General features: G+C 36.0%; 1 pseudogene; it reads right to left on the reverse strand.

Annotated features, from left to right (window-relative positions):
* Positions 1-23,771: 23,771 nt before the first annotated feature.
* LOC124979687 (heat shock cognate 71 kDa protein-like) lies at positions 23,772-25,231 on the reverse strand (annotated as a pseudogene).
* Between the last annotated feature and the right edge of the window lie 531 nt (positions 25,232-25,762).

A 25,762-nucleotide genomic window follows, 5' to 3' on the forward strand; every position in this document is an offset into this window, starting at 1 on the left:
CTCCCGCGGGGGCGGGGCAGGGAACAGCCGGGAGAGAAGCCAGGCGGGTGGACTGGGCTGGGCGTGAATGGCCAGGGGTCCTCTCTCTGACCCGCGCTCTCCCAGAGCTGTGGACGACAGAGTCCGGCTGTGTGTCTGGGTGTACACACGCCTACCTCGCCCTGCCCTCTCGCGCTGTTGAGTACCAGGTCAGATTATGGTCTTGCGTTACACCTTGGGGTTTGTATTATATTTACCTCCTTGCTGTGTAGTAAGCTCGCTCCCTTCTCCCTCCGTTCCCCAGGTACCATCTGACTAGCTCCCAATTTAAAACAGCTAGGAACAAAGAAGCCGTAGAAGTCTCCTGCGATTACTAAGCTTAAATTTCTGTTTTTTCCTACCATGCCCTGTAATGGGAAAGAGAAAAGGAAACCGTTTACTCACGTGCTGTTTTTATTATTATTTATTATTATTATTAATCACCTGTTTCAACAAGATGCATACATACTACCAATCAACTTTAGTCTGTTTGGAGCTAGGCAAACCAGATGAGATCATATAAATTCAATTTATTTAATTTCGATTTAAAGAATTTTAACTCTCACCTACCTTAGTGACGGTACCAACATATGAAATACTGTGGACATGAACCTGAATCACTGAGACATTTGACTTACAGAATTGAAGCAGAAGTGAGTGGCCTTGCTGTTTGTTTCCTTTTTACAGTCTTTACTACAACTAGTTAAGGTTTTCTATTAAATGAAATTCTTAGACGTGAAAATTATCTTAATATTATCTACAACTGGGCATGATGGCACATGCCTGTAATCCCAGTAACTCTGGAGGCTGAGGCTGGAAGATTGCAAGTTCAGGGCAGCCTCAGCAATTTAGCATGACTCTCAGCCGCTGAGCAAGCAAAAAAAAAAAAGGACTGAGGATGTACCTCAGTGGTGAAGCATCCTTGGGTTCAATCCCCAGTACTACAATAAATAAGTCTACCATTAGTCACATATCTTCATGAAGTAAAATTTTGTCACAGTATGTATCATACCAACAGAATAGACATCATAAAAAACAATACTTGCTATGTAGAAAATACTATACTGTTATGAACTTTACACGAATTAAAATTTTCTATTGGTTTAAAAATAAAATATATCATATAAAATTTATAAATGAACTTTAGCCAAGTGAGCTACTTTTCAAAATAATTGCCCCCAATTTAACATAAGACTGCTATATTCAGCACTAAATAAACTGTCTTGCAAGATCTCTTTTGGTCTTTGTACAATATGGATCTTAGAGGTGTTTGTCTGTTCTGTTTAGTGTTTTACTTAAAATCTTTATCATTATTCACTGTATCTTGTATGGTATTGCATTTTAGGGCATATCCCTCATTGTATAAACACATTCGAAGTTGAGTCAAAACTGCAGTGTTTTTGTTTAACTTTAGAAGTAACATGGCCATCTTCATCACTGAATTTTCAAGGTTTTAACAGGATGACAATTATTCCCAAAATATTCCCAAAATGTAAGTCCTTTTCTGCAGTTCCTAGAGGCTTGTGAAGCCTGTGAGACCGTGGACTTTCATCTTAATAAGGACTACTTGTAATCTGTAGTATTAGGTGACATATCTAAAAGTCCACAACTATAAATTAAAATCATCACATTGTTAGAATTTACTGAGAACTGAGTACTCTGCTAAGAAATCTAGCTGCCTCACAATGCTCTGAATCATTTGCAGCTCCCCTACGGCACACAAATAGATGCTTGGCATTCCTGCAGCTTCTAACAGGTCTCCCTGCTTCTATCCCTTGTAATTCTACAGTCTCTTCTCAATACAGCATGAAGAGCAAGCATCCTAACACTAGCCATAACACCCCACTGGTCAAAATCCTAAAGTAGCTCCCCACTTTATTTATTAAGATTTAACTCCTTAAAGTCTACAAGTCCCCCTTGATCTTTCTAACCTCATCTCCTATTACTTTAACTGTTCCCTCTGCCTAGAGTATTTTTTGCTAAGCTATTCATTTGACTAATTCCCTCTTCTTCAGTTTTTTTGCTCACTTGTCCATTCTATTTAATATTCCAACCTGCCCCATACTCTCCCTGTTTACTCCAGCCTCCTTTACCCTACCCTTCTTTTTCATTTCTTCCATTGCACTGCCACTCTCTTAGAACTATTTTTACTCTAAATTGAATAATATACCAGTTTGTTATGTTTATCATTGGTATCTACTTCCTCCAACTAGAATATACGCACAAAGGCAGCAAGAATTTTACTAGTGTTTCCCAAGAACCCAGAGAAATACATGGCATCCAGTAGGTGTTGCAACAAATATTTGTTTAATGGGTTTCTGTGAAGATTTATTCTTAATATTAGTTTAAGTTGGGTAGGAGAAAGGGAAAAAGCATTCTTAACAGCAGGAAAAGTGGATGCAAGGAAACTCCGAACTCTGCCAAAATATCTAGGTTTCTTTAGGATTCAGGTCTTTTCACCTCGTGACCTTACCTCCAGTCCATCCTACATACTCATCCCACTCTTCAGCCATGACAGTCTTCTTGCATTTTACCAAATGTGTAGTTTCTCATCTCTGTAACTTTACTACCATCAACTTGGATCACCTCTTCTCTTCCCTTTCCCATAACCTTCTCTTTCAGTTAACTTCTTTGTCTCTGCCATATGTTCATCTCCTTTTTCTCCTTCTTCCACCTGTTCGCCCCAGGCTGTCTGATCATTGTACACACCCTGCTCACAGATAGCACTTGTCACAATGTGTTGTAGCCATTTCTTTTCTTGTCTATGTCCTCAACTGGACCATGAATTTTTTAACAGCAAGGAATAGGAATATGCCTTTCTTTCCAGAGCCTATCAGAGTGTCTCATATATTAATGGGGCTCAATAAATACGTTTAACAAACATGAGTACGCAAAACAATGAAAAAAAATCACATACTGGAGCATGAAGAAAGGGAGGCAGAGAGTTGTAGCAAAAGTTAACGTTGGAGAAATAGGTTGTAGCAATATTATGCTATAATTTATATGCTATGCTGAAAATTTTGAACTTGTCTTATAATAATTAGGAAGTGGAAGTTTTTTAACCAGAGAAATGACATGATCAAGTTAGATTTTCAGGAAAATATCCTGCCTTCCATTTTTCATCTATATCTAAAATACCCACTGATACAGAATTCCTCAAACGACACAGATGCACAGTGGCTTAGGCATGGAGACACAAATAGCAAAATTTTTACTTCCTGTTTTCAGAATTTATTTTCGTAGCTATTTTGCTCAGTAGATTATAGCAGCATGATAATGAGGCCAAGGTCATGGTTAAAATCCCCAAGTGAGTCAGTCGGTACAGTTGCTACAGCTGACTGTTAATCTTTGCCAGTTGTCAAATGACCATATATTTCTTAACCAGGAATTGAGTGGGAGACTGTGACTGGTTCATCCAAAGTTAATCAACATTATTAGAGAATCAGTTCAAAAAGCATGACTATTGGTTATAGGACCATAATGTCACTTTAAATTAAAATAATAGTATTTTATTAGTGATGACCAAAGAGCACAGCATCAGAGAAAGAATACATTATTTGTTCCTAGAAAACTAGGGATTAGTACGATTTAATTATTGGGATTCACAGCCAAGAAATAATGAAAAATGTAGTGGTTGTTAGTGTAGATAAGTTTTATTTATTACTTTTTGTGCATATGGCAGCATAGGAGGTTATTTTTTACTTATCACATCATAAAAAACTTAAAGCTATTATATTGAAAGAATCTGGGAAAATAGTATTTCAATTATCTTTCATTTATAACATAAAAAGTTATTTCTATTTTTTCCCCTTGTAACAGTCAATAAGTACATCTATAAAATGAAATTGGACAATATTAGAAGTTGGTACATGTAGACATAATTGTCATTAGTTTCTTAATTAAATGTTTATCTTAATTACAGCTCTGACCACTTAAAGAAACTTTTTATAGTTAATTTTATGAGGGCAGAAATAGTTTTAAATCGCCCAATAAATGAATGGATCTGGGCATAAAATACTGATTAAATAACAGCAGCTGCTGACATCATAAAAATAATCAACAAGGTATTATGTGCTTCCTGATGAAAGAACATAATACCACCTGTGAAGTTGTCTTGCCAAATACAAAACAAAGCAAAATTAAACCTGAATCTGAACATCTTCTAGAGCCATCTCCCAATTTACAGGATATTTGGAGAATAGAGGAACATATTAAACTGCACCATGGGATTGCAATCTATGAGACATTCTAGAAAACATACTAAAAGACAAAATCCAGTTTTTTCAGTAAATGTATTGCAAGAAAAAAAATGAAAAAATGAAGGGTGAGATCTGCAATTTAGATTGGAAACCTCATTTTGACCCTGAGTTTAAAAAAAAAATGGAAAAAAAAGTTTATTACAGAATTAGAAATTTGGATAGTGGGTATTTGATGATAATAGAGAATTATTGTTATTTTTAGAATAATAATATCATGATGATGTTAAAAATAAAAAATTGTGACACATAATGAAATATATCTGGACAAAATGATGTGATATTTGAGTTGTGCTTCAGAATAATATAAGTGAAGGATTGACCATGAAGGACCAGAAAAATCATTCATAACAAAAAATTTTAAAAGAATAAGGGTCTCGGGCTGGGGAGATAGCTCAGCTGGTAGAGTGTTTGCCTCGCAGGCACAAGGCCCTGAGTTCGATCCCCAGTACGGCAAAAAAAAAAAAAAAAAAGAATAAGGGTCTCTAAATTCCGTTCTTGTTACCATTTATTATACTAAGATATCAATATAAATTCAGATAATCCTTTATTAAGCATTCATTATTTGACAGATACTGTATTAGATGTTTTCACATTTTTTACCACCTTCTACAAAGAATATATTAGTCAGGTTTGCATCACTGACCAAAATGCATGACAACACTTAAAGAATATTTTGGTTCACTGTTCCAGAGGTTCAGTTCATGGTCAGTTGAGTCCATTCCTCTAGGTCCAAGGTGAGGCAACATCATAGTAGAAGAGGACAGTGGAGGAAAACTGCCAGCTCATGACAGCAAGAAAGCAAAGGGAGGGGAAGGGGCCTCAGGAAAGATGAATCCTCTTAGGACAAACCCCCAGTGACCCACCTCCTCCAGCCACACCCCCCATAGTCCTACAGTTATCATCCAGTTAGTCCACTCAAACTAGGATGAATTGATTAGGTTACAACTCTCATTATCCAATCATTTCACCTCTGAATACTCCTGCATTAATATAGGGGGGTTTCTCATATCCAAACTATAACAAAGAATTACTGTCACTTCATTTTATAAGTAAGAAAACTAAGCCTCAGCCGTCTGTGATTTGACTAAATGAAATGGTTAAACTTCAAGCTTAGTTTTCAAATCTGTTTCTCCTGGCTCCACATTCATTACACAATACTCATTTGCTTAATGTGGTTATATGTAGATATTCTGTTTCCCTGACCAAAATCTAAGTACACTTTTATTGTAGTGCCTGGCATCTAATAAGAATAATAAAATAGTTATATTTAACCCAAAAATCTTTATCATACTTGAAAAAATAATCAGTTTTTTTTTTAATTAGAACAGAAACTAACGTTTAGTTAAGGTGATAATATATGTTCCATTTTGGCTTGACACTCACTTAGTTTTCCCAGGTCAGTCTTTTTAACCTGTTGCTCAGTTGTGATTATTGGTTGCAATTTATTTCAGTCCCCAAGTATCTCACTTTACACCTCATATTATATGGTCATGCTAAATTTACTGGAACATGAATTAGACTCAAATGTACAATACTTAATGAAAGTAGAAAATCTTTAAGCCCAGCTCAATGGCACACACCTGTAATCCCAGCTACTGGGGAGACTGAGGCAGGAGGATCAGAAGTTCAAGGTTATCCTGGGCAACCTAGTAAGACCCTGTCTCAAAAAAATAAATAAATAAATAGCACTGGGGATGTGACTCTATGGTATTGGGTGCAGTCCCCCAGTAGAGAGAAAGAAGGAGGAGGGGAAAGAGAGAGAGAGAGAGGGAGAGGGAGACAGAGATGGAGAAGGAATGGAAGAAAGAAAGAGGAGGGGAGAGAGGGAGGAAGGAAACAGAAGGAAGGAGAGAAAGAAAATCTTCAAAATTCAAATAGTGTGTTCCTAAAATGAATGTCTATGTCATAAACATCCTGTAATTGCAGTTCTACACGCTAGACATTTGAAGTGAAGTTAATGAATTCCACAATAGAAAAGATTAAGTCACTCTGATTATATTAAATATTCCCCTAGGACAAGATTTTGATACCAACTGAAATCCAGAAATAACCAAAGGAAATATTGAGCCCATTTTCTAATGAAGATACAAAAAAGTGGATCAACTACTCATGGACTTGTAAGATACGCATTGTAATCAATGTTGAAGTATCAACAAAGGCCTGAAATACAGTGTAAGAAAATAAAGTCATAGCAAGGTGGGAAGAAAAGATAATAGCTGTTTATTTTAAAACATGTAGAATGATTATAGAAGTTTGGACAAAAAAAATCTAGAAAATTTGGAATGAGTTATAATCCAAATTTCCCACAAAATTGTGGCTCTCAGAAACAAACTATTAATTATGGTTAATTTAAATTAACTATGGTTAAATGATAAAATTCCTCTTTTAAAAATTCCCATTATGAGAGATTAAGAGGTGGGACATTTAAGAGATAATTATGGTCTGCTCTCATTAATGGATTAATCCAGTCATGTGATTAATGGATTGTTCCATTAATGGATTAATGAGTTATCTAATGAATGAGTCTGCCAGTTGGGCTAGGTCTGACATGCTCTTTGTCTCTGATCAAGTAATGCCCTACACCACCTTGGGACTCTGCCAGCAAGAAGGCCATCACCAGATGTGATCCTTCTTTATCATGGACCAAAATCAAGAGCCAAAATGAACCTCTTTTATTTATAAAACTTACTGAGGGTGTGGTATTGTATTATTAGAAACAGAAAGCACACTAAGACAGGATGGATTTGTCTTTCACAATGTGACTGGCTGATGCTTCTAACATCTCCCTCTGCCTATGAGGATTGCTTTAGTCTTATCTAGATGGTGCCTGATCCAACTGCATGTCCTTTACTCTACCAGACACCATGAAATTCAAGAAACCTCATCCTAGATCTGATGACAGGAGATGCAAAGCTTACTATCAGCTGTGTACTGATGGTACTGCATCCCTAATTACTTCACTATCTTTCTGATTAGCGTCATATAACACTAAACTGAAACGAGATAGAAAAGAGCCCTGTCATTTCCCACAATGAAAGGATTACCAGAAAAAATGAAAAATAACCTAAGATTGTTAGCCTTTATTTTACTAGTGAAAGGAAAATTTGTTCATTCCAATACCAGAATGAGAAAAATGTTCATCGTGTTTACTAGTTGTATGTTTTGTAGGTTACTTAGTATATATCAAGAAAATGTTGCCATGTCAAAAATTTTGGAAAAGTCTTTCAACTTTGGAAGATTTAGTTCTTATAAAACAAAAGTTCTCTCTAAGGTGATCAGTAAGATTCTGCCTTTTTAATGAAATGATTCTGTAAAATACAGCCATATCTAATACTGACTTTTGAAACATACTATTTCATTCAGCAAGCATGTATTAGGAACTTTGTACTTCCACACCTGAGTTGCTAGGATTACAGGCATGTGCCTCCAGGCCCAGCTTCATACTAGTCATATTCCAAGTGTTCAGTAGTTGTATGCGGCTAGTGGCTACCACTTTGCACACCACCAATATAGAACATCTCCAGAAATTTCTGATATAAGCACTGATAGAAGATCAGTTAGGCATCTGTATTATGAAGAGTCAACATTATGTTTGTTTGTTTGTTTTCCAGGGACCTCGTACTAGGCAAGTGCTCTACCACAGAACTACATCTCCAGCCCAGGAGTCAACATTGTGAAGAACATCTCACGGCTTTTATTCTTTGTTTGTTTCTTTTAAAGTGTAAACTTTTGTTCCTGTAAGATATTTTAAGATGTATTTTAGAAAAGAAAGACCTTTTGTTATACCTCAAATTTATATATGTCAAGGATTAAAGTAAGATATGGCTAACTAAACAATATCTTTTACCATGGTGTCACTGAGGTCATTCAGTCACATAGTTTGTGGCTCATTAAGAATATTTTTTAATGCAATAGTCAATGTTAAGAAATGGAATTATTTGTAAACCATGTTGAAGGTGAGGAGTTTTTATTTGTTATTTGGTTTGGTTTGGTTTGGTTTGGTACCAGGTATTGAACCTAGGGTCACTTTACCACTGAGTCACATCCCCAGCCCTTTTTCTTTTATTTTGAAACAGGGTCTTATTAAGTTGCTGAGGGCCTCACTAAGTTGCTAAGGCTGGCTTTGAGCATGCAATCCTCCTGACTCAGCCTCCTGAGCCACTGGGATTACAGGTGTGCACTACCACACCCAGCAAGGGCAAGAATATCTTGGCAAACTAAATGATATCATTTTCCTTTAAGAAACAACACCAAGGTTTGGAAATCCCAGAAGACCATAACACCCCTGAGAAAATGAGCTCATTTGTAAGTAAGCCTGTAAGAGTGATGACAGATACACTCCTTGAATGTAAGCAGTGGATAAATAAGGCTCAATTTCAAGTCTTGTATAATTGCCACAAGCAGTGTAGTCAAGAAGTGAGAACTAAGTACAAAGGTATGAAGATGGAGTCTATTTCAGGTCTTTTCCTAGTAAGAGAAAGAAAGCTCTAGCTCTTGTATACTTCCAGTAATGCTAAAGAAAATATCAACACAAACTGACAAATGATAATGCAAATTATTGGCTCATGTAATTAGAAAATCCAAAAGTAGATAGGATTTCAGAATTGTTTAATTCAGCTGGGCGCAGTGGTGCCTGCCTGTAATCAAGGCAAGGCAGGAGGCTAAGGCAGGAAGATCACAAGTTCGACACTAGTGTTGGAAGTTTAGTGAGACCCTGTCTTAAAAGAAAAAATAAAAAGGGCTAAGGATACAGCTCAGTAGGAGAGCACCACTCGGTTCAATCCCCAGTAATACACACACACAAAAAGAATTGGATGATCCAGCATTTTATTCTGGATTTGTGCTTTGCTGTTCTTGATACTGACTTTAACAGTGATTCTTTTCATCACATAATATGGCTAACAAAAACAATTAGGACCTTTCAATAACTGTGTCAGTCTCCTCCCATATGCATCCAACAGAATTTCTGAGCCAGGCATGGTGAAATATGCCTATAATCCTGGCTATTCAAGGCTGGAGGGTCACAAGTTTGAGACCACCCTGGGCAACTTAGTGAGATCGCCAAAGAAAATGAAAAAGGCTGGGATGGGGGCTGGGGACATGGCTCAGTTGGTAGAGTGCTTACCTTGCATGCACAAGGCTCTGGCTTCTAATCCCCAGCGCCAAAAAAAAAAAAAAAAAAAAAAAAAAAAAAAAAAAAAATGCTGGGATGTATCTCAGTGGTAAAGCACGCCCAGGGTACTGACAAAGAGAAGAAGTTCTGAACTGTGCACTGATTGGAGCACCGCTCCTTCTTCCTGTGGCCAAGGCAGGCCAACCTCTGATAACAGGTCTGAAAAACCTGAACCTTCCTTGAACCTGTAACTGTGGCAAGGAAGTGAAATTACCTGATAGACATGGTCTGCCAAAACTTCATTATTGCCATGTCATGGGGAAAGGATGAAATAAGATCTTGTGAAAGTCATACCATTTAGTATGTCATTAAAAAAGAACATTAACTTCTTTAGTTTTCTCTAATGTCAATTAATTTTTGAAATATTTACATCTCAAGTGATTTTTTTCATGATAATGTACACTGTGAAATGTAAAAGTGAGCAAATAATGTTGGTTTCATATGCTCAGATGAAAATCACATGAAGATAGTACAAGGGAGAAAATAATGGAAAGTAGAGATTTTTACATTTTTAATATAGCCACAAAAAGTGGGGAAAATAGATTTTAAAATAATTGATGCAACCAAGAGATTATTGGTATATTTTACCCTAAAACTATAGATAAATATCTGATAAATTGAAACAGAACCAAAAGTAAAATAGAAGGACTTTGGCCACCCTACTGTTAAAATATACATGCATAGGAATTAATTATAGAGTTACTAATATACAAATGTATATTGAATTGATAACCATAATAAGGTACAACTTTAAGCAGTTATTTTTTGGGGGAATTTTATCCAAGTCTAGTAGAAGCATTACAAACGTTTTTCAAGTAACTGAAAAGACCACAAGTGGATGAAGGAGATTAATAATAATAATAATACACTTACTTCATTTTACTTACTTTAAGATTAATGATAAAATTATGACTTCAACTATCACTTTAATGAAACTACTATCTAAAAGTGTATCATCAGTTTTAGTCCTTTATTTCCAGATGTCTACAAAGCATTTATACTCGAAGGTTTCATTATCACCTAAAACTTGATATTATCTAAAACAGAGTTTACTCACTATCCCTTCTCCAAAAACAACAACAACAACAATTTTTTTCTCCAACTTCTAATTTCTATAATTGGTATCATCATTTCCCACAAATCTTCCAAGGTAGGAATGTCAAAAACATGAACGATTATTTCTATGATTTTCTATCATCTAATAAAGCACTATCAGTCATTAAATATCAATACCATTAATTATTTCTTTACAATATCCTAGACATATCCTTTAAATTATTCTCATTGCCACCACCCTAACCTAAGTTCTTATCACCCTAACAAATAATTGCAATATCATAAGCATAATTTAGAAGAAAAATCACTGGGACTTGAGTCAGGATACCTCTAATTTGTTATGTCATCTTAATTGTCACAATCTTTAGTGTCCAAATTCTTCCATAAAGTGAATGGGAATGTTCTTTTTGGTTCTAAAATATGATGCCAGGATTACTTTTTCTTGCTTCATTCTATTCCACTCTTTCCTTCCAAATAATTCTGTACTGCTACCAGATTAACCTTTTTAAAAACACAACTTTTATTATAATACATAGGAGGCAAACTAAAGCGTTATTTAATAGAGCCATCTCTGAGGTTAGAATTCAAGGATTTTAATTTCAGCTCTATCACTTACTAAAAATGTTACTAAGTATGCATCATATGTAAATCAAGGAAAATGATAGTACTTTGTTAAAGATTTTAACAATTAAATGAGGTAATATGTGAATAATGCTCAGCTTATAAGAAGTGCTCAGCAAATGTGTTATTCTTATAATCCTCAGTAAAACTCACTAATTGACTTTGCCTACATAAAGTCCAAAATCCATAGCCAAAATCATGGAATTTTCTACATCTTCCTCTGATCCATTGTTTTAATTACCCTATTACAGTATATATACACTTCACCTCACAAATATCTGTGTACTTTTTATATTCCATGGCCTCCTGACTTATCTTCATCTCTTCAATATCACTTATGCCAGGAAAAAATAGCTCCTTTACTTATTTGAAATGTAACCATCTAACTTTGAGGACTTTCAACTCCATAAAACACCAAATTAAACTGGGTTAAACAATAATAAGATGTAGTGGTCCACAGTAACAGACTTCAGGTTTCCTTGCTCTGTGGCTGCCTCTGTTCCTTGCAGTTGTCTTTACAGTGCCCTCCTCTCTATATTTCCTTGGTCCTCAGGTTGTCTTACCTATAAAAATGACTCTAGTGTTTCCAGGCTTTACATCCATGTACCATAGTGTTGGAGGGACAGGGATTCTTTCTAGTATCTCAAACAACAGTCCTGAAAGTCACCCTGATTGGTTCATATCCTCCTCTTCTCATCCTCCAGCCCCTGCTCCTACCTAACAATGACATTAAGCAGGGGAAATGGAATGTGCCTGTGGTTGATTAAACTAACCAAAGCTTCCCCTTAAGTTTGAGGGGGCATCAACTTCCTCCAGAGGACTTGAACTCACGGTAGAGGGCACGTTACTCAGGTTAAGGTCTGATACTGTTCCTAATGGGAAAGCAGGTGATGCATGTGGCTGTGGAGGCCATGATATCCAGGCCATCATTCCCTTAAGGCCCACCTGAAGATGATCTCTTTGACAGTGTCAGTTTCTATAAACACTACCTTAGCTTGTCTACCACTATCATCTTTTATGCATAAATGTCTTAAAGTCAAAGGCATTCTATTCCTACTCAGTTCTAAGGGGCAAACAGAAAACAATGAAGGATAAAGTAATTTTATTGAGGAGTCAATAATTTAATTGAGAAGGTAAAAATAGGTGATTTAAAGAAGTGGGGTGGGTGGAAGAAATTATCATAACTCTTAGAATTGCCCGCAAGGAGAAAGTGACAAGAAATGGCTCCCTCTGTTCACTCAAGCAACTTCACTGTCCCAAACAGGAGCCTGTAGAATCCTGTTTTTGTTTTCAGAATGAGTTTGAAGCCAAATGATTTTCTAATAGCTATGTTTGATGATTTTATTTATACTTCCACAAGTGGCTTTCTTAGCCTTGACAAGCTCAATTTTCTTATTTCTTTAGTATCTATCAAAACGTTTTCCCTCAAGTGGCACCTGGGAAAACATATTCTATTCATTTCTTTCATAATTTCTCTCTTGACCTCTTTATTTGCCTCCATGTTACTCTTGCAAATAGGACTTATTATTGACAGTCTTCATTCTTTGCAAAGGAAAGTGATGACAGATCTAATACTTGTATAAAAATATTTTGCTCTTTCTACACAAAACATTTTATTAATGGAAACCACACATTATTTTATTGAAACGTTATGACTTGAAATTTGGGTATCTGATAGGTCTCTTCTAATAAAGACTCCACAGTGCAACTGTTGTTTGTAAATTTGCAACCGACCAGAATTTTAATTTTTTAATTCATGTTTTTAATTCAAATATGATTTATTTGAAATATTAAGAAAAATTCTCCTTTAGACTAGGGTTTTGTACTCAGCATAATTCAAAGTCGCATAATGTTAAAGCATCGAGTATGTATGCAGCTGCTGAATATGGTAGGTTGGATCCAAAAGACAATAAAGACACTCTTTTATACTAAAGAGCATTTATTTTAGCAATAATACAGAAGCAAGAGCAAAAGAAAAAGTGATAGGCAAGAGAGAGAAGAAAGTACATCACCAGCTAGGAGGAAACACCAACACCTGCGGTGCCCTAGTATGGTTTCCCAGGGTCCTGACTGGGAAGTCCTGGGCAGAGAGTCCTCTCCACTGGTGAGACTCCAAAGTCTTATTCCCAGTGGGGCTCCTTAAATTCAAGTTAGGACAAAGAAAGCTCCATTCTAATGATCTGCACATGAGCTAGTGATCCCCTCAAGGACACTTCATCCCCCCAGAGGACTGGCCAGATCTCCAAAGGGAGATAGCCTTGAGATAAGTGAATGACTGAATCCTTGTGAGTAAGCCAAACCCACCAAGAAATCAACATTCAGTAGATATTCCATTAAGGATGTGCAAGGTCAAGGCAGGCACGTAGACAGGGAAGATCTTTAATATTTTCCTTAGCCCTTGTGGGACAGTCCAAGTCTTCCCAAGAAAAGATGAAAATGGAAGTAAAATAATTAGGGTAGTTTAGTCAGCTTTTTCTTTTAGATATTCCTTCCAGAATTTTCACTGAATAAGCCTCAGAAGGTTTTGTGTTTTAGCTCTTATGAGAAAAGGACATTGCTTTGTGGATCAGCATATAATAGTTTTACAAAGTTTAGCCAGGCGTAGTGGCACACACCTGTAATCCCAGTGACTTGGGAGGCTGAGGCAGGAGGATCACAAGATGAAGGACAGCATGCACAATTTAGTTAAGACCCTGTCTCAGAATAAAAAAATAAAAAGGTCTGGGGATGTAGTTCAGTGGTAAGGACAGCCCTAGATTCAATCCCCAGTAGCATTAAACAAATTTATATGATCATTCCTAAGCATGTCACTAATGTGGTTTTCCTAAGAGGAAGTAGCAGAAATAAGAAATTTTTAGAAAAACAAGACTAATAATATAGGGATATTGTTCACTATCACCATTATTGCCAATGTAATTATAGATCCCCATGGTGACCCAAGATTAACTTCTGCTCTATGTTGTGCTGTGCCAGATTGATACAAAGGTAACTCCCTAATGGTTTCAAGTATTTGGTAATAATTATGAGTATGAGATTTAACAGAGTTGAAATAATACAGGAAGATAGAAAAAAAAGATTGAAGTATTGAGGAAAGTTTAGAGAAGTTAAAAATAAAATAGCACTAAGATCAGGAGGAACTTGAGGTTTACTCTATGTTGTTATGGTTAATTTCCATCCTGGTTGGCTTCATTGAATATTTTGTGCCATGGTAATACCTGAAGTTCTTTTTTATTATTGATATTATTTTTCATTGGAAAATCATAATTACATACATTTGTAGAGTAAATGTGATGTTTTGATATATGTATAAAAAGTGGGTGATTAAATCAAGCTAATTAACAAATCTATAACCTTGTTTATATCATGTTTTATGAGACATTTGAGATTTACTCCTAGTTATTTTGAAATATACATTATTATCAACTATGGTCACCTTCCTGTACAAGAGATCTCAAAATTTATTCCTCCTGTCTATCTGGAACTTTGTACCATTGAGTACAAACCAAAAGCATCATACTCCCTAATTCCAGGACATGTTACAAAGTGACTGTAATCAAAACAGCATAGTACTTGCATGAAAACCAGAATTATTGACCTATAGAGTAAGATGGCAAAAAAAATCCAAGCATCATTTACAGTCAACTAAGTTTTTGTTGTTTTGTTTTGTGTCTTTTGTCTTTTTTTAGTACTGGAAACTGAACCCACTGTACCACTGAGCTACATCCCCAGCTCTTTTTAAAAAATTTTTGAGACAGAGTCTCACTAAGTTGCTGAGGCTGCCCTGAAAGTTGTGATTTTCCTGCCTTAACTTGATTACAGGCATATACCACCACACCTGGCTACAGTCAATTGAATTTCAAAAAAGGTCCCAAGAACACATATCGAGAAAGGACAGTCTTCAACAAATGGTGTTGAGACAATGTCTACATGCAAAATAATTAAATTAGATCTTTATCTCTTACCATATACAAAAATCAACTCAAAATGGATTAAGACTAAACATAAGACATGACACACCAAAACTACTATGTGCATGTATGATTACATGAATGGTGTGACTCTACGTCATGTACAACCAGAGAAATGAAAAGTTGTACTCCATTTGTGTACAATGAATCAAAATGCATTCTGCTGTCATGTATAACTAAATAGAACAAACAATAAAAAAAATAATTAAAAAAAAGAAAAGATGGGAGAAAATTCCACAACATTGGTCTGGAAAATGAACAAACAGACAACATCAAACTAAAAAGCTTCCACATATCAAAGGAAACAATCAAGAGAGTGACAAGACAACTTGCAGAATTTGGGAGAAAATGTGAGCAAATCACACATCTGATAAGGGGTTAGTATCCAAAACCTATAACGAACCCAAACAACTCAATTGCAAGAAAACAATTAAAAAAGGAAGAGACATTTCTAAAAAAAAAAAAAAAAAAAAAAAAAAAAAAGAAGGCATAAAAATCACTGTTTTCTGTTTGTTTGTTTTTTGGTACTGGGGATTAAACCCAGAGTCACTTTACCTCTGGGCTACATCCCCAGACCTTTTTTTATTATTTTACTTTAGACTGGGTCTTACTAAGTTGTTTAGGGCCTCTTTGCTGAGTTGCCAAGGCTGGTCTCACACTTACGGTCCTCCTGCTCAAGCTCCTGAGTCACTGGGATTACAGGCACCACCACACCCAGAAGCATCACTTTTTATTCGGCCATGATTACATCACACCTTTTAGAATAGCTTTTATTAAAAAAAAAAAAAAGTGAGAAAAAGAGAAAGAAAGAAAGAAAGAAAGAAAGAAAGAAAGAAAGAAAGAAAGAAAGAAAGAAAAGAAAGAAAGAAAAGAAAGAAAGAAAGAAAGAAAGAAAGAAAGAAAGAAAGAAAGAAAGAAAGAAAGAAAGAAAGAAAGAAAGAAGGAAGGAAGAAAGAAAAAAGAAAGATCACAAGTTTTGGTGAACATGCAGAGAAAAGGGAACCTTTACACATCCTTGGAGAAAAACATAAATTAATATAGCTATTATAGTAAAAAGTAGAGCAGTTCCTTAAAAAGTTAAAAGAAATAAACCAAGTATCCATCCATGGATGGATAGATGAAGAAAATGTTGTGTATATACACAATGAAATACTATTCTGCCTTTAAAAGATAAGGAAATTCTGTCATTTGTGACAACATGGATGAACTTAGAAGACTTTATATGAAATAAGTCAGGCACAGAAGGACAAATATAACATGATTTCATTTATATGTGGAATCTAAAAATGTTGAACTCATAGAAGTAGAGAGTAGAATGCTGGTTACCAGGGAGTAGGGCGGACGGCACAGTGAGGAGATGTGAGATAAAAAATACAAAATTACAGTTAGGAATAATTTCAAGGGACCTACTGTACAACATGGGGAGTAGAGTTAGTAACAATGTATTATATTACTGAAAATCAATAAGAATAGATTTTAAAAGTTCTCACCACAAACAATGAGCATGTGTGGTAATTCAGATGTTAACTCAATTTAGACATTCCACACATGCTTTAAAACATCCTGTGTTATGAGATAAATATATGCAATTTTGACAATTAAAATATACTAATTAATTAATTTAAAATGTAGGTATCAAATGACATTGTTGCTAACTACTATGTTGTACAATAGGTCCCTCGAAAATATTCCTAACTGTAATCTCAGCTGCTCGGGAGGCTGAGGCAGGAGGATTGCAAGTTCCAGGCCAGCACTGGTAACTTAGTGAGACCTGTCTCAAAATAAAAAGGGCTAGAGATGTAACTTAGTGGTAGAGCACCCTCAGTGAGGTCCCCAGTAACCCCCACACACATACCAAAAGGTATCCTATTGGATTAGAGTTGGCCCTAAATCCAATACCTGATGTTCTCACATATAGAGACATAGAAAAGAAGCCCATAAAAATGGAATCAGAAATTAGAGTGGTGGCAATTACAAATCAAGATTACTAGGAGTGTCAAGAATTGCTGGCAGCCATCAGAATCTAGAAAGAGGCAAGGGAGCCTTGAGCCTTCAGAGCTTGGTGACACTGACCCTTTGATTTCAGGCTTCTAATCTCCACAACTTTGAGAGAACAAATTTCTGGTATTTTAAGTCACCCATTTTGTGGTACTTTGTTAAGACAGCCCTAGGAATTGAGTACTCTTATCCTTGTACAAGATTAGAGGACTGTTTTCTTGAAGACTGAATGGTCTCAGGGGGAAAAAAAAGTCCTATAAATATTGACATTCAGGAGGTTCACACAAATGATGAATAAATTGGCTATCAAATGAACCAACAGTAAAGCTTGATTCTCTTCAAATACTGCTTCCTATCACAAATCTTCAAAATCAGTTCTCAGTACCTCAATCTTAAATATCAACAGATAGCTCAGAACCATCAAGTATTTGAGAAAAGCCTTCATGTGCTTGAGATAGAGACTGTTAGTTACCCAAATATCCACTCTTCAATTTTTTTTTTTTTTCCTTTTGGTAATAGAACCTCAGGAATTTTTGCTGGTCACGTGGCTCTTCAGCTAACAGCTATGCTTCCTAGTCTCCCTGCCAGCTGAAGCAGCCAGAGGGGTGTCAATGACTTCCATTTTATGTCCTTTAAAGGAAGCTGTTTGGTGTTTATTTTCACTTTTCTTTTTCTTTCAAGGTGCAGAATGGGTATATTGGGGGTGATCCAGCTTCAGTCTCACTGAAAAGGACAATACCTCAGGGTATGTGGGGGTAACATGACAGAGGGAACTTGGGTCCCTGGATTGACCCTGTGGAGTTGAACTACCCACTCTTCTGAACTGTCTTGTTCCCTTTCTGTCAAACGACAGAAAAATAAATTTTTATTACTTGAACCATTTTATTTGGAGGTATCTTTGGAGGTTTCTTTCCTACTAATACAGTATTATTTAAATTTGTAAAATTATTTTGACAGAAACAAATGTTTATTGAAAAAATAAATGTTGACTTAAATTTTTTTAAATGAGTCTGGTCTCTCCTATCTTCCAGGAATAGTGTGTCTCTTCAGTTACCTAATCTGATCTAAAACAGGGATCAACATCTCGGCTCTCAGTAAGAATAATACTGCCAGTCCTGTTCTCCATTGTTTCTTTGGTTGAGAACCAAAGAAAGTAGTTCGTTTGGAAAAGAACCAACTACTTGTACAAAACAAAGTCTCTTCAAACACCAAATATAGCTGCCCATTCTACAGAAGACATCAAACTGAAATGGACTAAGACGGAGTAGATTCATGTCTCCCATCACATGCCAGGTCTGAGGCTTGATCATTTAGTCATGATGACTAAGCCAGTTCTTCATATTTATTTTTTCACTCTCAATTCTTGTTTTCTGCTAGTTTTTTGCTAATATGTGTAAAATCAACATGCAAAAATCAACATTCTTTCATTGATAATTTATCATATAAAAGAGTTAGATTCTTGTTACAAACATTTCCTCAGCATATTCACAATTGTACTTACTGCATGGCTCAATTTCATTTAAAGATATTTTAATTTTCTGCTGCAACTATTTCAGTGGAGTTATTTAAGTATTTAGGTTTCAAAGTTTTTAAAGAACTTACTAAATTCATTTTTTAATCATTCAAAAGTTCAACAAACATTAACAAAGTATCTACTATGTCCAAATTACTATGTCAGATTCACTGTGAGCTAAAAATAGAAATGCTTTGCCTTCAAAGAATTCTGTATTAGGATCAGGGTAGTATCAATAAATTCACATGAGTAATAACAAAAACAATCTTCAGGGAGTTTTAACATTATCCTCCCTGCTCTTATATTTTTAATCCTTCATTAATATCTCAAAATATTATAAAATATTAAGAATATATACTTACAGATTCTATTATAAGAGTATAATCTATAAATGTTTCAAGCTGGCCATGAGTTTGGAAAAATGCATTAATTAATGTATTACATATCAACATAGATCATTCAATCTAGAACCACGAAGTAGTAAACAAGCTAAACATTTGGTTATGTAAAATCCTCAGGAAAATCTCTTACAGGAGAACAAATCCTACTGACAATGCCCTGTAGACCTTTGCTTCTTCTCATGAAAAGCAGATGGGATTAGCAGACCATGACTACTGTCTACTTCTATTTAGCAAGGTACATTAAATTTTTCTGACCCTTCCAAAAGAAGAATAAACTACATGTCTGCACTGAGTTAGAAGAACACATAAAGCTTGCAAATTCTCTAACTTCTTTGTTTACAAATTCTGTTTTCTTGGTCTTTTAGAAAATTATGTCTTCATCAGTAAGTAGAGGACAAATTCATCTCTTAGGATCCCAAATAAGGTGAAACCAAGTTGTCATTGGTTGCCAGTATATGCCAATTTCTGCTCTAGTAAAGGTAATGAAAAGCAGAAAGGGATACCACCACCCCACCAGCTCCTACTATATGATTATCCCCAGAGGGCTTGGCTGTGGGCAGCAAGACACTTCTATTTACAGCTGTCCACTTCTGCAAAACAGATGCAGAACTTATTATCAAGAATCTCATCTTTGACAATAGGTTGAAAGCATTGCAGGCAAAGGAATCAGTGCAATTTAATGGCGAAAGATGGGAAGTACCTTTTATGCAAGAGAACTACAAAACAACTTCATTAAAAGAAAACGGTTGGACTGGGGAGACAGCTCAGTTGGTAGGGTGCTTGCCTCACAAGCACAAGAACCTGGGTCCAATCCCCAGCACCAAAGAAAGAAAGAAAGAAAGAAAGAAAGAAAGAAAGGAGAAAAAAGGTCCTCACTTGTATTGTGAAATTATATTATTTAATCTCTTACTTCCTACATAATATGTGTAAGCACATCTTATCTGTAATGTGGGAAGATTATTAAAGCTAGAATGGGAGAAGAACTTAAGATACTGGATTCAGGTCACTCTGCCACTTACTGATGGTCTCTGGCCTTGGGCACTGGGCTTCAGTTTCCACATCTCTAAAATTGGCAGAATAAGGGTATTCATCTCATGGGGCTCTTCTGAGAAGCACATAGAGTAACATGTACTTGGGAAAGTAGTTGGTACAGAGTGGGGGTTATAAAAACATCACCTACGCTTATAAAAGCCTTGGCATCATTTGAGGAGTGCAGTGCTGTGTCCCATGGTAGCCTGCCTTCAGATAAGATAGATCACAATTCCATCAAAATTTAACCCCTCCCCCCAACGCAGGATTTATGGTCCTTTCTCTTTCCCTGCAATTTTTCTGGTTTCCAATCACTTGCTATCTTGCTGTTATTTAATGGGAGTAAATGAACAGTGACTTAAGGATTCTCCCAAAGTAAAGGATTCACTTCTTGGGAACTCTGAGAGCAAGGGTATCATATTTCAGGCAGTTCTGTACATTCCTGCTACTCCCACCTAGTTACTTGAGCTCTTACAGAGCCACAAACAATTAGAGAATAATCAGTAATAATAACAGTAATACTATCTTAATGTGTACCAGGCACTGGGTGAAGTGCTTTAAGTACCAGTTCCCGTTTAATTCCCACAAGATTTCAATGATTTTGTACTGTTACTGAGAGCCATAATGATTCTCCCTGTAGGATTCAGAATTAGACTTGCCTGGAATTTTATCCCAGCTCTACTGTTAGCTAGTTGTATAATCTTAGACAAGTTACCCAACCTGTCATGTATAGAGTGAAGATAATGATAGTAATCATAGGATTTTTTGGTGAGCACTTAATGAGTTAATGGATGTAAACTCCTCAGAATATAACTGGCTTAATATGTAGATTTAATAGCCAGACTGCTTGTGTTTAAATTCCAGCTCTACTATTTACTACCTGTGTGGCCCTGGGAAATTTACCTAATGTATCAGTGCCTTGATTTCTTCATCTGTAAAATGGGTATGGCAAGAAATAATACCTCTCTCTCATCCCCTTCTGGGACTCCAACTGCACGTTTAACCTATTTGCTGAGTACCATTTTTCTTTTACTCACTGTTTTCCATCCCTTTTTTTGAACTTAAGTCTGAACATTTTCTTCTAACCCATCTTCCTACTTGTTAAATCAAAAATGAATGAGTAATAAATATTCTATGCATAGTATGTACCAATGAATATTATATATGATTATTAATCCCTATATAACATCAGAGAAAACAAATTGGGAAGATTAAATAACTTTTCAAGGTTACATAGCCAGTGAGTTATACAGCTGGGACTTAAATTCAGAGTCCAGCATACTAAGTGATGCAGCTACATCAGTGTTTATAGCAGCTCAATTCACAATAGCCAAGCCTTGGAACCAACCTAGGTGCCCTTCAACAGATGAAGGCATAAAGAAAATTTGGTATATACACAATGCAACATTACTCAACCATAAAGGAGAATGACTTTATGATATTTGCCAGTAAATGGATGAATCTGGAGACTATCATGCTAAACGAAATAAGCCAATTTCCCCCAAACCAAAGAATGTTTTCTCTGATATATGGAAGTTAACCTACAATTAGGGGGTACAGGGGAAGAATAGAAGTTCAGTGGATTATGCAAAGGGGAATGAAGGGAAGGGGGCAATAGGAATAGGAAAGACAGTGGACTAAATCTGACATAACTTTCCTATGTTCATATATGAATATCACCATTGTGTACATACACAAGACTGGGATCCTAATTAGAATAAGATATAATCCATACTTAAATAATTATATCAAAATTGATTATACTGTCATGTATAACTACAAAGAACTGATAAAATAAACAAATAAATAAATTCAGAGTTCATAGTATTAATTACCTTAATTATCATATTCTGCTGCTCTTGTGAGAAACCCAGTAGGGTACTGTAGATATTTGGTAATTTACCTTGTTCTTGAGGGTGGATACTAGCCATGTTATCTAGTATGTGTGTGTATGTGTTTATGTGTAAAAGGACTTTGTCAAAATAGGGATAATTTCATCCTAATCCACTCTGCCCACACTATTCTTAATTTTGCTCAAAAATACATAACTCCCAAATAGAAAGCCTAATTCTTATCCATTGTTTTCTATACATAATCAGTGGAAGCTTCCCGTCCAGAAGAGATGAGCCATGAAGCTAACAGTCTCAGGCAGACTGTGATTCCAGAACTAACCTCAAGCTGCAGCCACCCTGAGCCCTGAGGCTGAAATGTGGCTCCAGCAGAGGAAATGAATGAATCATCATTTTATTTTTTAAATTAGTCTTTAGCTATTTGGAGCAGCACCACTTTAAAGAATTAAAGAAATATGAAGGAAAAAAAATAAAAGAAATAGTGATTTCTTTCTTTGCTGATAAAGCCAGAATGCATCAATGTGAGCTAGCTAAAGAAGAAGAAAGGAAAAATTTCCAGATGGTTCCTAGAATTCTAGTTAGTTCTGATTAACTGAAGGCCCAGAGAGCAGTAAATTAGATATAAAAATAAAATGAGAGCAGACTAGGAATAAAGTAAAATTATTATTTTGTCCATTTCCCATAAACCACATACAATAGGCACAAATATTATCTATTTCACAATAGGCACAATAATTTAATTTTGAGTCTCCAACCATCAGCTCTTTTTCCCACTTGCTTTCTTTCCCTAAAATATTATCTATTCTACCAGTTTAGAGGATAATATCTACAGATAGCACTGAGTTCTTAGAATTGTCTTCTTATTCTTCTATAGCCCAAATTATTCACAATAAACATATATGAATTTCATTTAATGGAAAATATATATAAAAATATTTTACTTATGCTTAGTTATACATTGGTTTTCTGTGTGTAATTGTTTAAAAAAATACATTTTGACCTACCTTGGTTCATTCTAAGGACAAGGCATAATTTGAACAGCTATAAAAAAAAATTTCATGCCCCAAAATAATTCCCTTTATTTCTTGGGATGAACATATATCAAAAAACCACCAGAATCTTCCTAGAATTCCCATGACTAGGAAGTTTGTCCATTGCCTGCAGTGTGAATGCTTTTTCCTTTTATTATCTTTGTTTGGTGTGGTTTTCCTCCTTTCTGGGTCTTGTTATCTCAGCCCAGTCAGTCACTTAGTTTTAATATGACTTTGTTTTGCAGTAAGGACATTTCAGGATACACATTATCCAGAGTGACAGGAATATAGTCTGACTACTTAAACCAGTTTGATGCTTCTTAATTCATAGAACTCAGTTTCAAAAAATTTTTGCTCATAACCCAAAACAAGGGAGTTTGAGGAGGGAAATAGTAGAAATCCATTGGATTAGACAAAGGGAAATGAAGGGAATAGGAAAGACAGTAGAATTAATCAGTCTTAACTTTCCTAGCCTTGTATTTTTATACACAACCAGGGTAACTCCACATCATGTACAACCACAGGAGTAGGATCCTAAATAGAATAAGTTACACTCTATGTATGTATAAATTGCCAAAATACATTCTACTGTCATGTATAACTAGAAAGAACAAATTTTTTTGCCAATTTTTAAATACAGTTTTATTTAAGACATTGCATTTTCCACTTACAATACAGTGTTTATAAAGTGCAATGTTATTTCCTTTCCCTGTGTACATGTTCCATATTCAAGTATTGAGAATGCCCAGTAATTTACTATAGCAGCAACTTTAAAACTGCCACAGAATTTGCTACAAATTTGGGCCCTTCCATATTTTACTGTGAAACAATACTACTCCTGTAGTTGGGCTGGCTTAGTCAACCTCTTCAATGGGGGACCCAGAGGAAGCACCACCAGACGGAGGAGCTCCCCCACCAGGGAAGCCCCCACGCATTCCTCCCGCCATGCCTCCTGCACTCTGGTACAGCTTGGTGATGATGGGGTTGCAGACTTTCTCCAGCTCTTTCTGCTGATATTCGAATTCTTCTTTCTCTGCAGTCTGATTCTTATCCAGCCAGTTGATGATTTCATTACATTTGTCAAGAATCTTCTGTTTGTCCTCATCATTTATCTTGCCTTGCATTTTCTCATTTCAACAGTTGCTTTCATGTTGAATGCATAGGACTCAAGTGAGTTCTTAGAGACATCTTGTCCCTCTGCTTTTCGTCTTCAGCTTTGTACTTTTCAGCTTCCTGGACCATGCGCTCAATGTCTTCCTTGCTCAAATGAACTTTGTCATTAGTGATGGTAATCTTGTTCTCTTTTCCTGTACTCTTATCTACAGCAGAGACATTGAGGATGCATTGGCATCAATATCAAAAGTGATTTCAATCTGAGGAACACCACGGGGTTCAGGAGGTATGCCTGTAAGTTCAAACTTGCCAAGCAGGTTGTTATCCTTGGTCATGGCACGCTCACCTTCATATACCTGAATGAGCACACCAGGCTGGTTGTCAGAGTAGGTCATGGAGGTCTGTGTCTGCTTGGTAGGAATGGTGGTATTATGCTTGATGAGTACAGTCATGACTCCACCAGCAGTTTCAATTCCAAGGGAAAGAGGAGTGACATCCAAGAGCAGCAAATCTTGAACATTGTCAGATTTATCTCCAGATAAAATAGCTGCCTGGACAGCTGCACCATACGCCACAGCCTCATCAGGTTTGATGCTCTTATTCAGTTCTTTTCCATTGAAGAAGTCCTGCAGAAGCTTCTGAATCTTGGGGATACGAGTAGAACCACCCACCAGTACAATATCAAAAGAACAAATTTTTAAAAACTTGTTGCTCAAAATTCGCTGCCAGGTGAGCTGATAATTAAGCTCAGTCTAGCCATTAGATAGGGAGGGTCCTTGCTCTCAGTTGAAAACTGCTTTCTTTCTGCAACCTCCAATTACTGCTTGAATAATTGTAGTTGGATTCCATCCTAAATCTCTGTTAAATTTTTCATCTCGAGATTCCTTCGATCTGTTTAGATAAAGTGAGTTAAGCTGCTGCTTCCTCTTTCCAAGGCTTTCTAGATAACTTATCTGTATAAAGCTGATGCAGGTCTCTCTCTGGACTTTTCTAGCAGCCTTCAACCACCTTTTCCTGCTCTAGCTTCCCATGTTAAGCTTTCCCCAAATGTTTCTCCAGATGACTTCTAATTGTTTTTAATCATCTCTTTCTCTGTTATACCTGTGACCTTCTCCTTTTGGTACTTTAGAAAACCTCATCCTATCTATCCCTCTCATTACAATTTAAGGTCCATTTATGTTTCAATTATTTTTGCCTTCATGTAGACGAGAGTTCTACCACATTCATTGTCTTTTTAAATCACAAGTTTTAATCATCCAAAACCTGGTTAGCAATGATAACTTCACAATTAGGTACCTGATTAAGATAGAAAGGTCTTATTATAGAGTATAGACTATAGGTCTGGGAGATGAGATGCTGAGTTACATGGAAGAATGCAATAATCCATTAAAACTCCAAATAGAATATAATTCCAAAATTGGGGGATGAGGTCAAGGAAAGGTGAGTGTCTGATACAAAAACTAATAAAAATGGGATATGATGAAATCTAAATAAATAACTCAATGAAATTATGTATTTAAAAGGTCCAAAATGGAGCCATTGTCTTTTAGTCCAATTCAGAAAGGCACTGGGTTTCTCAAAAAAACTGCAATCTACTCCAGTGGCATTGTCAAATGCCTCTGCCTACTGTTGTCCTGTCATACAGCAGGAAAACTGGAAGTCAGTCTCAGTCCTAAGAAAAAAAAAACACAAGAAAGCAAGCCGATATTAGTTTTATACAGCCTACCAGATG

The sequence above is a fragment of the Sciurus carolinensis genome, chromosome 1 (genome assembly GCF_902686445.1).
Source record: "Sciurus carolinensis chromosome 1, mSciCar1.2, whole genome shotgun sequence".
Classification (NCBI taxonomy): domain Eukaryota; kingdom Metazoa; phylum Chordata; class Mammalia; order Rodentia; family Sciuridae; genus Sciurus; species Sciurus carolinensis.